Source organism: Mauremys mutica, chromosome 26, assembly GCF_020497125.1.
Source record: "Mauremys mutica isolate MM-2020 ecotype Southern chromosome 26, ASM2049712v1, whole genome shotgun sequence".
NCBI lineage: Eukaryota > Metazoa > Chordata > Testudines > Geoemydidae > Mauremys > Mauremys mutica.
In genome coordinates this window covers 14231020-14242143 of record NC_059097.1, presented here as the reverse complement: position 1 = coordinate 14242143, position 11124 = coordinate 14231020, and the positions used below count along the sequence as shown (strand labels likewise).

The following is an 11124-nucleotide window of genomic DNA, read 5'->3' as shown; positions in this document are numbered from 1 at the left end:
GAGAAAAAAAAGCATTCTCAAATCCTGCACACCCGCGCGCAGGCGGGGTCCCAGCATTTATACCTTACGCTGTTTGTGTAAGCCTTTTGTTCGGTTTTCCCCCTCACCCCTCCCTTCCCAACAGCAGTTACTTTAAGCATTACATTCTAGCGTGTTAGAAAAGTTCCCATTCGCATGTTTATCTGTTGGACTTGTCAGCTCAGGCACATGAAGCCTTCTCCCCCTTTCCTCCCCCCCTTGTCACGACTTTTGCTAGTTTAAGCAGGACTGCAGCTGTCTGCTAGAAAAGCTGGCTCTCACATATTCTGCTTTTAGGCTGTTAACACATCGTAGGCTGGTTAAAGGTCACAGCATGGAAGAACTTTGGTTTACTTAGGCCTAGGGACACCAACATTACTTTACATTTGCCATTTTGTTGCCCAATCACATAGTTTTGTGAGATCAGATTTGGGCAAAGAGTCATCTGGCTGCAACCCATTGCTGGGTCGCAGGCTACAAAGGCACCGTGTGATGGGTTCAGTCACAGACTGAAGGGAAGGGAAGGTCCTTTCATGGATTGAGAACTGGTTAAAAGACGGAACAAAGGGTAGGAATTAATGGTAAATTCTCAGAATGGAGAGGGGTAACTAGTGGTGTTCCCCAAGGGTCAGTCCTAGGACCAATCCTATTCAACTTATTCATAAATGATCTGGAGAAAGGGGTAAACAGTGAGGTGGCAATGTTTGCAGATGATACTAAACTGCTCAAGAGAGTTAAGACCAAAGCAGACTGTGAGGAACTTCAAAAAGATCTCACAAAACTACGTGATTGGGCAACAAAATGGCAAATGAAATTTAATGTGGTTAAATGTAAAGTAATGCACATTGGAAAAAATAACCCCAACTATAAATACAATATGATGGGGGCTAATTTAGCTAGAACTAATCAGGAAAGAGTTCTTGGAGTCATCGTGGATAGTTCTCTGAAGGAGTCCACGTAGTGTGCAGTGGCAGTCAAAAAAGCAAAGACAATGTTAGGAATCATTAAAAAAAGGATAGAAAATAAGACAGAATATCTTATTGCCCTTATATACATCCATTGTATACCCACATCTTGAATACTGCATACAGATGTGGTGGTCTCATCTCAAAAAAGATATATTGGCATTAGAAAAGGTTAAGAGAAGAGCAACTAAAATGATTAGGGGTTTGGAACTGGTCCCACGTGAGGAGAGATTAAAGGGACTAGGACTTTTCAATTTGGAAAAGAGGAGACTAAGGGGGGATATGATAGAAGTATATTAAATCATGAGTGGTGTGGAGAAAACGAATAACGAAAAGTTATTTTCTTGTTCCCATAATATAAGAATCAGGGGCCACCAAATGAAATGAATGGGCAGCAGGTTTAAAACAAATAAAAGGAAGTTCTTCACGCAGCGCACAGTCAACTTGTGGAACTCCTTACCTGAGGAGGTTGTGAAGGCTAGGACTACAGCAGGGTTTAAAAGAGAACTGGATAAATTCATGGAGGTTAAGTTAATTAATGGCTATTAGCCAGGATGGGTAAAGAATGGTGTCCCTAGCCTCTGTTTGCAGAAGGAGGTGATGGATGGCAGGAGAGAGATCACTTGATCGTTACCTGTTAGGTTCACTCCCTCTGGGGCACCTGGCATTGGCCACTGTCGGTAGACAGATACTGGGCTAGATGGACCTTTGGTCTGACCCAGTACGGCCATTCTTATGTTCTTATGAGAAAAATGGTACAAAACCCAACTGCTATTCAGCAGAACCCAATGCAATGTGGGAACAACTGGGAATAAGCCAATCTGTCCCTAGTAGGGGAACCTGATGACTAACAATCACTTGGCAGTGGGAGGAAAAGTATAAACATGATGCCCCAAATTTGGTTAGACCAGGAAAAGCGATGGAGGTTGTGTCCAGTGGTGAGGAGATTTGCTATGTTACCCTGGACACTATATGGGCTATTTTCTTTCTTGAAAAAATAGTTGTGTTTTTATATCAGAATTGCTAACTCAATCTAGCTAACTCCATGCAAAACCCTAGTGGAGCCAAAGCCCAGGTAGATTTAACCTCCATGTACCTAGTAAAGGTCACTCCTGGTTCTCCCACTTGGGACTGAGGGACATTCCTGTTGGAGGGACACAAACTTCCATGACACAGGAGTTGATGAAAAACACCATGGGCTTCTCTGGTGATAAATAAGAGAAGAGCTGTGATGGAAGAATTTCATAAGGTTTCTCTCCTGTGTGGCTCCTCTGATGGAGAATAAGGTGTGAGCTCCGAGCAAAGGTTTTCCCGCCCTCACAGCATTCATAGGGTTTCTCTCCTGTGTGGATTCCCTGATGGCGAATAAGGTGGGATCTCTCAGCGAAGGTTTTCCTGCACTCAGGATTCATAGGGGCGCTAGCCTTTGTGGATTCTCTGATGACGAGTAAGGTTTGAGCGCACACTGAAAGTTTTCCCGCACTCACAGCATTTATAAGGTTTCTCTCCTGTGTGGATCCTCTGATGGCGAATGAGGTATGAGCGCCAAGCGAAGGTTTTCCCGCACTCACAGCATTTATAGGGTTTCTCTCCTGTGTGGATCCTCTGATGTACAGTAAGGCCTGATCTGTGAGTGAAGGTTTTCCCACAGTCACAGCACTTATAGGATTTCTCTCCAGTGTGGATCTGCTCGTGGTGAATAAGGGTTGAGTGCTCAGTGAAGGTTTTCCGGCACTCACCGCATTTATAGGGTTTCTCCCCTGTGTGGATCTGCTCGTGGCGAATGAGGTATGAGCGCCAAGCGAAGGTTTTCCCGCACTCAGAGCATTTATAGGGTTTCTCCCCTGTGTGGATCCTCTGATGTACAATAAGGCCTGATCCCCGAGCGAATGTTTTCCCACAGTCACAGCACTTATAGGATTTCTCTCCAGTGTGGATCTGCTCGTGGTGAATAAGGGTTGAGCGCTCAGTGAAGGTTTTCCGGCACTCACCGCATTTATAGGGTTTCTCCCCTGTGTGGATCTGCTCGTGGCGAATGAGGTATGAGCGCCAAGCGAAGGTTTTCCCGCACTCACAGCATTTATAGGGTTTCTCCCCTGTGTGGATCCTCTGATGTACAGTAAGGCCTGATCTGTGAGTGAAGGTTTTCCCACACTCACAGCATTTATAGGGTTTCTCCCCTGTGTGACTCCTCTGATGGCAAATAAGGGTTGAGCGCTGAGTGAAGGTTTTCCCACACTCACAGCATTTATGGGGTTTCTCCCCTGTGTGACTCCTCTGATGGTGAATAAGGGCTGAGCTCCGAGTGAAGGTTTTCCCGCACTCACAGCATTTATAGGGTTTCTCCCCTGTGTGGATCCGCTGATGGTGAATAAGGGTTGAGCGCTCAGTGAAGGTTTTTCCGCACTCACAGCATTTATAGGGTTTCTCCCCTGTGTGACTCCTCTGATGGCGAATAAGGTGTGAGCGCTGAGTGAAGGTTTTCCCGCACTCACAGCATTTGTAGGGTTTCTCCCCTGTGTGACTCCTCTGATGGCGAATAAGGTTTGATCGCTCAGTGAAAGTTTTCCCACAGTCACAGCATTTATGGGGTTTCTCCCCTGTGTGACTCCTCTGATGGTGAATAAGGTTTGAGTGCTGAGTGAAGGTTTTTTCCGCACTCACTGCATTTATAGGATTTATCCCCTGTGTGGATCCTCTGATGGCTAATGAAGTATAAGCGCCGAGCGAAGGTTTTTCTGCACTCACAGCATTTATAGGGTTTCGTTCCTGTGTGGACGCTCTGATGTATAACAAGGCTTGAGTTCTGAGCAAAGGTTTTCCCGCACTCACGGCATTCATAAGGTTTCTCCCCTGTGTGGATCCTCTGATGGCCAATGAGGTGTGAGCGCCAAGCGAAGGTTTTCCCGCACTCACAGCATTCATAAGGTTTCTCCCCTGTGTGCATCCTCTGATGGCGAATGAGGTATGAGCGCCAAGCGAAGGTTTTCCCGCACTCACAGCATTTATAGGGTTTCTCTCCTGTGTGGATCCTCTGATGTACAGTAAGGCCTGATCTCTGACCGAATGTTTTCCCACAGTCACAGCATTTATAGGGTTTCTCCCCTGTGTGACTCCTCTGATGGCGAATAAGGACTGAGCTCCAAGTGAAGGTTTTCCCACACTCACAGCATTTATGGGGTTTCTCCCCTGTGTGACTCCTCTGATGGTAGATAAGGGCTGAGCTCCGAGTAAAGGTTTTCCCGCACTCACAGCATTTATAGGGTTTCTCCCCTGTGTGGATCCTCTGACGGTGTGAGCGCCTCCTGAACTTTATCCCACCCTCAAAGCCCGTGTTCTCTCTCTCTTCCGTCAGGATTCTCTGCTGGGCTGTGGTTTCCTTCAGCCCTCTGTGAGTTCCCTGATAATTAACAGATATTCCAACTTTCTGCGCTGGCTGGTTTCCCTGCCGCTTCTCTGGCCTGTGCTGCCACTGAGAGCCTTTTCCCTGCTCAGAACTCCTGGACACACTCCCTTTGCTTCTTTGCAATAACGCCCCATGCGCTTCCACTTTATCATCTTCCTGCTGAGGAGTCTGCTCCATGGTCTCTCTCACTATCCCTTCACCTGATGGGACAGAGAAAGAAAAACCTCAGAAAGCAGAAGACAAAAGGGGGGAACAAACCAAGAGAATAGCTGGAGATGGAGAAAAACCAGGGACTGAATTTCCCCAAATTCTTCCCCAAAGGGGCGAGAGGAGGGGATCAATTCTGCATCCAGTTCACATCCAAACATTCCCCAGAGAAAAGGGAGTCTGGGGAGGGAACTACTGCCAGGAGTTAGGATGGGTAGGAAGCCATGAACAGTATCTGCCCTAAAGATATGACACCTGCTGGGGATCATCCTGAACCCAGAGACCTCACAAGGTCTTTGCTGGGAATCCCAGCTGTTTCCTTCAAACACTGAGAAGGTTTAATGATCCCTCACCCATGCAACTGCCTCTCAGGATCTCTCTTTCCTCTGAGCCCTGGAGATCTGGGGCCCACGGCTCTTCCCCTCGTTCCAGCTGGGAGATGACATCAGGTTTGGAAACTGGGAACCCTGCTCAGAGGAAAGAAGACCAGTGAGATCAGGTAACACGCAAAAGAAGAAGTTACTCAACTTGTGCATCAATGATGGTTCTTTGAGATGTGTCTCCCTATGGGTGCTCTACTGTAGGGGATGGCACATTAAAAACAGCTGTGTAGACTGGTGGCTTTCCACACTACTGTGCCCCTGTCAGGAGTCTGATTTGTCTTGCGTACCTCCGAGTTACACCTCATTTAAAAATGACTTGCTTACAAAATCAGACATAAAAATACAAAAGGTTCTCCGCACACTGTGAATTGCTGACTTGCTCATTTTTACCATATAACTGTAAAATACATAATTGGAATATAAAATTGTACTTACATTTCAGTGTATAGTATATAGATCAGCATAAGCAAGTCACTGTATGAAATTTTACTTTGTACTGAGTTGGCTAGTAAGTTTTCCATAGCAACTCTGGAAGACCTCTGCGTAACCCAGGGGTACACCTACCGCTGGTGTAGACACTGCAGCTCAGGCTTCAGAGACTGAGCTCCAGACCAATCTGCAACCGCTCTCTCTCTGTCGCCTTGTCTTTTTGCCCTGGATAGCAGCAAACTTAAGCCCAGTCTGTTTGTACCCTAGTTCCTGTGTCCAAAAGGGCAGGGCAGTTGTGTTCCCATGTTCTGCTTCCCTCGAACCCAGTCATTACACGTTAATCTCCAGTCTTTGAGACTTCCATTGTTCAGTGTGCTTCATACATATGTGGACAGTCCTTGATAGTGTTTCCATGTAAATGGAGACAGGCCTATGCTACTTTAACAGGAATTACATCCCCATCCCAGGAGAGGAATTCACTCCTTCCCACCCAGTGACTAACAAAGCACATTGAGAGGGAAGCTGACCCAGGCATACTAAATAAAGCCCCCATTCTCCAGAGGGAGACACGGTCAAAGTGAAGGGCTAGGATCATGAATCATAAAATCACAGAAACACAGGGGTAAAAGGACCTCAAGGTGTCAGCTAGTCCATCCTCCAGCCCTGAGGCAGGACCAAGTATACACAGACCATCTGTCTAACCTCTTCTTAAAAACCTCCAGCGACCAGCATCCCACAACCTCTCTTGGGAACGTATTCCTGTACTTATCTGTACTCACAGTTGGAAAGTTTTTCCTAAGACCCAGCCTAAACATCCAATGCTGCACAACAAGCCAGTTACTACTTCTCCCCACCTTAACCCTAACCAGGCGAGGAGAAGGGAAGACCAGATTTCAAGAAGACGACCACGGTCAGTGGTGTCAGACAGCTGACAGGTCGAGGAGGAGGATGGAATGCTGGTTCTGAGCTTTGCCTAGGGACAGGTCATTAGAGACTTCCGCAAAAGCAGCCTCAGCCCTAACCCTAAGTGCTACAATCTCTGACTCCCTGACTCCTTCCCTTCCTACCCCCCACCAGATCCTCCTGTGATGGGTTGGGTCACAGAGTCGCCCTTGGGACTGTCACCTGAGATGCTGGAACTGCCTCTGAGCCCATAGCTCTGTCAGTTAGCGATGTGAAAAATCTCATCCCTACCTGACATAAACTGCAGCAAAAGCTGTAGTGTCGACACAGTTACAGAGGCAAAAAAGTCCATTAAACAGAAAATCAAGGAAATTAAACGCCCATAAAGTACATGAAGCAGAGTTAAGGTTGCCTAGTGCTGCCTCGGGCCCTTCCAGCACATGGATGGTGGTGAAAAATAAAACCTCTGAAAACCAGGGAATGAAGAATTAAACTACACACAACCCCTGCAATGCAAGCTTAAGTCTCCCCTTACCCCCTAGCCCTGGAGCTGGCAAATGTCACTGGGAGGATGGTGCAAAGGTTAACAAACTATCCAAGGAAGGGGCCAATTTTCCATCTCTTGAAGGGTTCAAGTCAGGACAGGATGCCTTTCTGGAAGATGTTTTCATCAAACACAAGGTATTCAGTGCACTGCAATGGTAACTGGACGAAACTCCATGGCCTGTATTACACAGGAGGTCAGACTAGATGATCTAATAGTCTCCCCTGGCCTTAAAATTTATTGATCGACAGAAGGAAGGACTAAGAACATGCCACTGTGTGTTTTATGTTCCTCAGAGCTGAACAGCAGCATTTATCCACAGGCACTCCAGCAGCATGCATCTTGCCCTGTACCTTTACATGAACGGTGGAGGGACTAACTGAAGCAGCCTGGCAGAGCTGTGACACGGAGAGAGGTGCACGTGAAACTGGAAGGAGCAGGTATTCCTCATTTCAGTGCTGACTGGCAGAGACGGCGTCAATAAAGGCGCACAAGGGTGTGTTCGTGCCACAAGGATTGTCAGCAGGCTGGTGCCATACATGCTAGGGATCTCCGGGGCTCAGGGAGGGTAAGCGAAGGCAACGACTCAGAAGGAATCCTCATTGGAAGGGTAAAGAGGTGGTGACATTATGAAAGTTTGAGATGGACTGTGTGCAGTAGGCTCAGCGTCTGAGCGCAGGCCAGGGCAGGCAGCTTCTGTTCCCTACATCGGATCTATCCCCAGGTTTTGCCTTAGCAAAGAGACGGTGTCAGCGTTTGTGCTACTGCGCCTGTGCTCTGCTCCCAAAGTGTTCTGTAGCGGGGAGGGCCGAGCGCTGGTCTATGGGTCACTGGCCTGTCGGGGTGTCGCTGAAACAGGGCAAAGCTGAGGGTGCATTGTGAACCTTCACTCTTCATTTCCCCTTCTAAGAACCGAGGGGACGGGAATCCTTACCCAGCGAGGCCACGTTCTCGTAGTTCTCCTGCATGACGTCTCTGTAGAGGGCTCTCTGAGCGGGGTCCAGCAGAGCCCACTCTTCTCTGGTGAAATACACAGCCACCTCCTCGAAGGTCACCGGCCCCTGAAAGAGCAAGAGCCCCCCACTCTGCACCTGCTGCCCAGTGACAACCCCACCGGTCACAGGGGCGAGGGCCAATCACATGGAAGCTCTGGGAGGCAGGCAGGCAGGATCCCACCCCCTCCCCATCAGAGCAGCCAGGAGGCATCAGGGGGAGGGGAGAAAGAGAGAGAGAGCCCCTCGCCCCTTCTAGCAGACAGAGATGGGAGGGGTCTGAACATTCAACACTCACCTACCTGCCAGAAGCTGATACAGGAGATGGAGCCCCCAGCAGGGCCCAGGGACAGGCCCCCTGGCAGGAATCCCAACAGCCTCCCCACTGCCAGCACTTGGATGGGAAGGGATGGGGTGTCTTCCCTGGGCCTCACTGTGGGCTGCCCTCTGGCTAGTAGGTTCAGACTCCAGTATTGGAGTCTGGTACGTTTCCCCAGCCCAGTTTGGGGGGGTGTTTCCTCTTGACAAATTAGGGAATTTCCACCCACAAATCCCATGGGTCTGTTGCTAGAATCTAGGCCCCAACGTAAACTAATCCCACCAGGTTTGTCACATCCTCTCTCTCTCTCCACCCAGGGTATTTCCTGCCCCCCTCCCAGCTCCTGACCACCCCAGAAGCACCCAGCTCCCATGTCTTTACTGCCCGTCTCCCTCCAACAGGGGCCCACCAGCAACTCCCCGATAATCCCTACCTGAGCTGGCTCCACGGCAGCCATTTCCCTTCCCTGCTCCTTGGAAGGATGGGACGTAACGCTGCAGCCTGTCAGGGCAAGAAGGGGACGTGTCAGAACAGGACAGTAACATCACATCTCAATTCCCCCCGGCTCTTTCCCCGCAGACTCTGTCATGCAAACAGAAATATTCAAAACACAATTAGTAATTGGGCGGGGGGGCGGGGGCTTTAGCTACCCAGACACCTGTTAGAAAAGGAATTAAACACAAAGCATCCAGTAAGTTCTTGGAATGTGTTGGGGACACCTGTTTGCTTCAGAAGATGGACGTAGTAACCAGGGGGACGGGCATTGTAGGGTTGACTCTGACTAACAGGCAGGGGTTTGTTAGGAAACAGAAGGTGGAAAGTAGGGTTACCATACTTGAACTTTCAAAAAATGAGGACGCTCCATGGGGGGGGGGGGGGAGCACCACCCCCTATCCACTCCCTCCCACTTCCCTCCCCCTGACTGCCTCCCCCAGAACCCCGAACCCATCCAACCCCCCCTGCTCCTTGTCCCCTGATCATTCCCGGGACTCCTGCCCCTAACCATCCCCCGGGACCCCACCCTCTATCTAAGCCTCCCTTCTCCTTGTCCCCGACTGCCCCCTCCTGAGACCCCCCCCCATCCTAACTGTTCCCCTAGGACTCCATCCCCTACCTGTTCCCTGACTGCCCCGCCCCCTATCCACACCCCCACACCCTGACAGACCTCTGGGACTCCCACGCCTATCCAATCACTCCCTGTCCCCTGACTGTCCCCCCGAACCTCCGACCCATCTAACCCCCCATCACCCTCTACCCTGAGGCTGCAGAGGAGGGGGAGGAGCCAGGGAGAAGGGGAGGGGCTCTGGCTGCTGGAGGCCGCAATGCGAGAGGCTCAATCCGGCTCGGCCTCTCTGTCAGCTGCACCTCGCTCTGCATGGGGAGGGAAATCCCAGACCTTTTTTGAGAGTTTTACAAATTCCCCCCTGGACTTTATAACCCAAAAAGCCGGACATGTCCGAGAGAATGCGGACGTATGGTAACCCTAGTGGAAAGCAATATGGGCAAAATCGTTCATGAAATGATGATTTCGTGATTCTAAGAGAAGGAAGGCGTTAGAGCAGGAAAATAAGGACAACAGACTTCAAAAAGGCAGACGTCAATGAACTCTGAAAACTGGTATATGCGTGCGACATTTCCCTCAATATTCTTTACGGAAGTGAATACGTGATAACAGAGACGTACTTTGTGCAAGATGGGTCTTGTCAGATATCATTGGAAAAGTTATAATTTACTGACATGCATCCGACGAAGTGGGTACTCACCCACAAAAGCTCATGCTCCAATACGTCTGTTAGTCTATAAGGTGCCACAGGACTCTTTGCTGAATTTACTGACTGTGATTATCCAATTTATGTGCACATATCATTTCTGTATCTGAAGCTGGGAATATTGACTATGTATTTGTATTTCAACTATGCTACTTTGGGTAACGCCCACTGCTAACATTTCAGATACAACAATGGAAAAGCCAGACAGGGCGGATGGGCCATCAGCGAAGACAATGGACTGTGAAAAGGCTCCATACTGCCAGTGACTCCTGGACCCTGTGATACTACAGAGTCAGGTGGTCTCATCACCGGATACTCAACATTACCTGGGACTTCTTGTAACTTTCCACTGGAAGGGAAGGGGGACCAAGTTTGGGAAACAAAGGATTTCCAGCTTATTTCCTATTGAAGGGTAGGAAGGCAAATGAGATTCCTCTTCTCCATGGCCTGTCTGCCCAAGAAGAAAGACTGCTAAAGCCCCCTGAAGAGAAGGCCGGGGGGGGGGGGGGGCGGCGGGGAGTCCAGATTGAGACAGGGGTCCAGTCTGAAAAGAAATATAACTGGAATTCTGAACCAGAGACACTTTGCAACCTGCCTGAAATAAGATTTAGAGTAAGAAATTACATTGTCAAGTATCAGAGGATCCTGTGGCACCTTATAGACTAACAGACGTTTTGCAGCATGAGCTTTCGTGGGTGAATACCCACTTCTTCGGATGCAAGAAGTGGGTATTCACCCACGAAAGCTCATGCTCCAAAACATCTGTTAGTCTATAAGGTGCCACAGGATTCTTTGCTGCTTCTACAGAACCAGACTAACACGGCTACCCCTCTGATAAGTATCAGAGGGGTAGCCGTGTTAGTCTGGATCTGTAAAAAAGAGTCCTGTCGCACCTAATAGACCAACAGATGTATTGGAACATAAGCTTTCGAGGGTGAACGTAGTGGAAATTTCCAGAGGCAGGTATAAATATGCAGGCAAGAATCAGGCTAGAGATAACGAGGTTAGTTCAATCAGGGAGGATGAGGCCCTCTTCTAGCAGCTGAGGTGTGAACACCAAGGGAGGAGAAACTGCTTTTGTAGCTGGCTAGCCATTCACAGTCTTTGTTTAATCCTGAGCTGATGGAGTCAAATTTGCAAATGAACTGAAGCTCAGCAGTTTCTCTTTGAAGTCTGAAGGCTGAAGAAG

General features: G+C 48.9%; 1 pseudogene; it reads right to left on the bottom strand.

Moving 5' to 3' along the window:
• Positions 1 to 1608: 1608 nt before the first annotated feature.
• LOC123356627 overlaps positions 1609 to 11124 on the bottom strand; it is a 69079-nt pseudogene continuing 59563 nt past the window's right edge.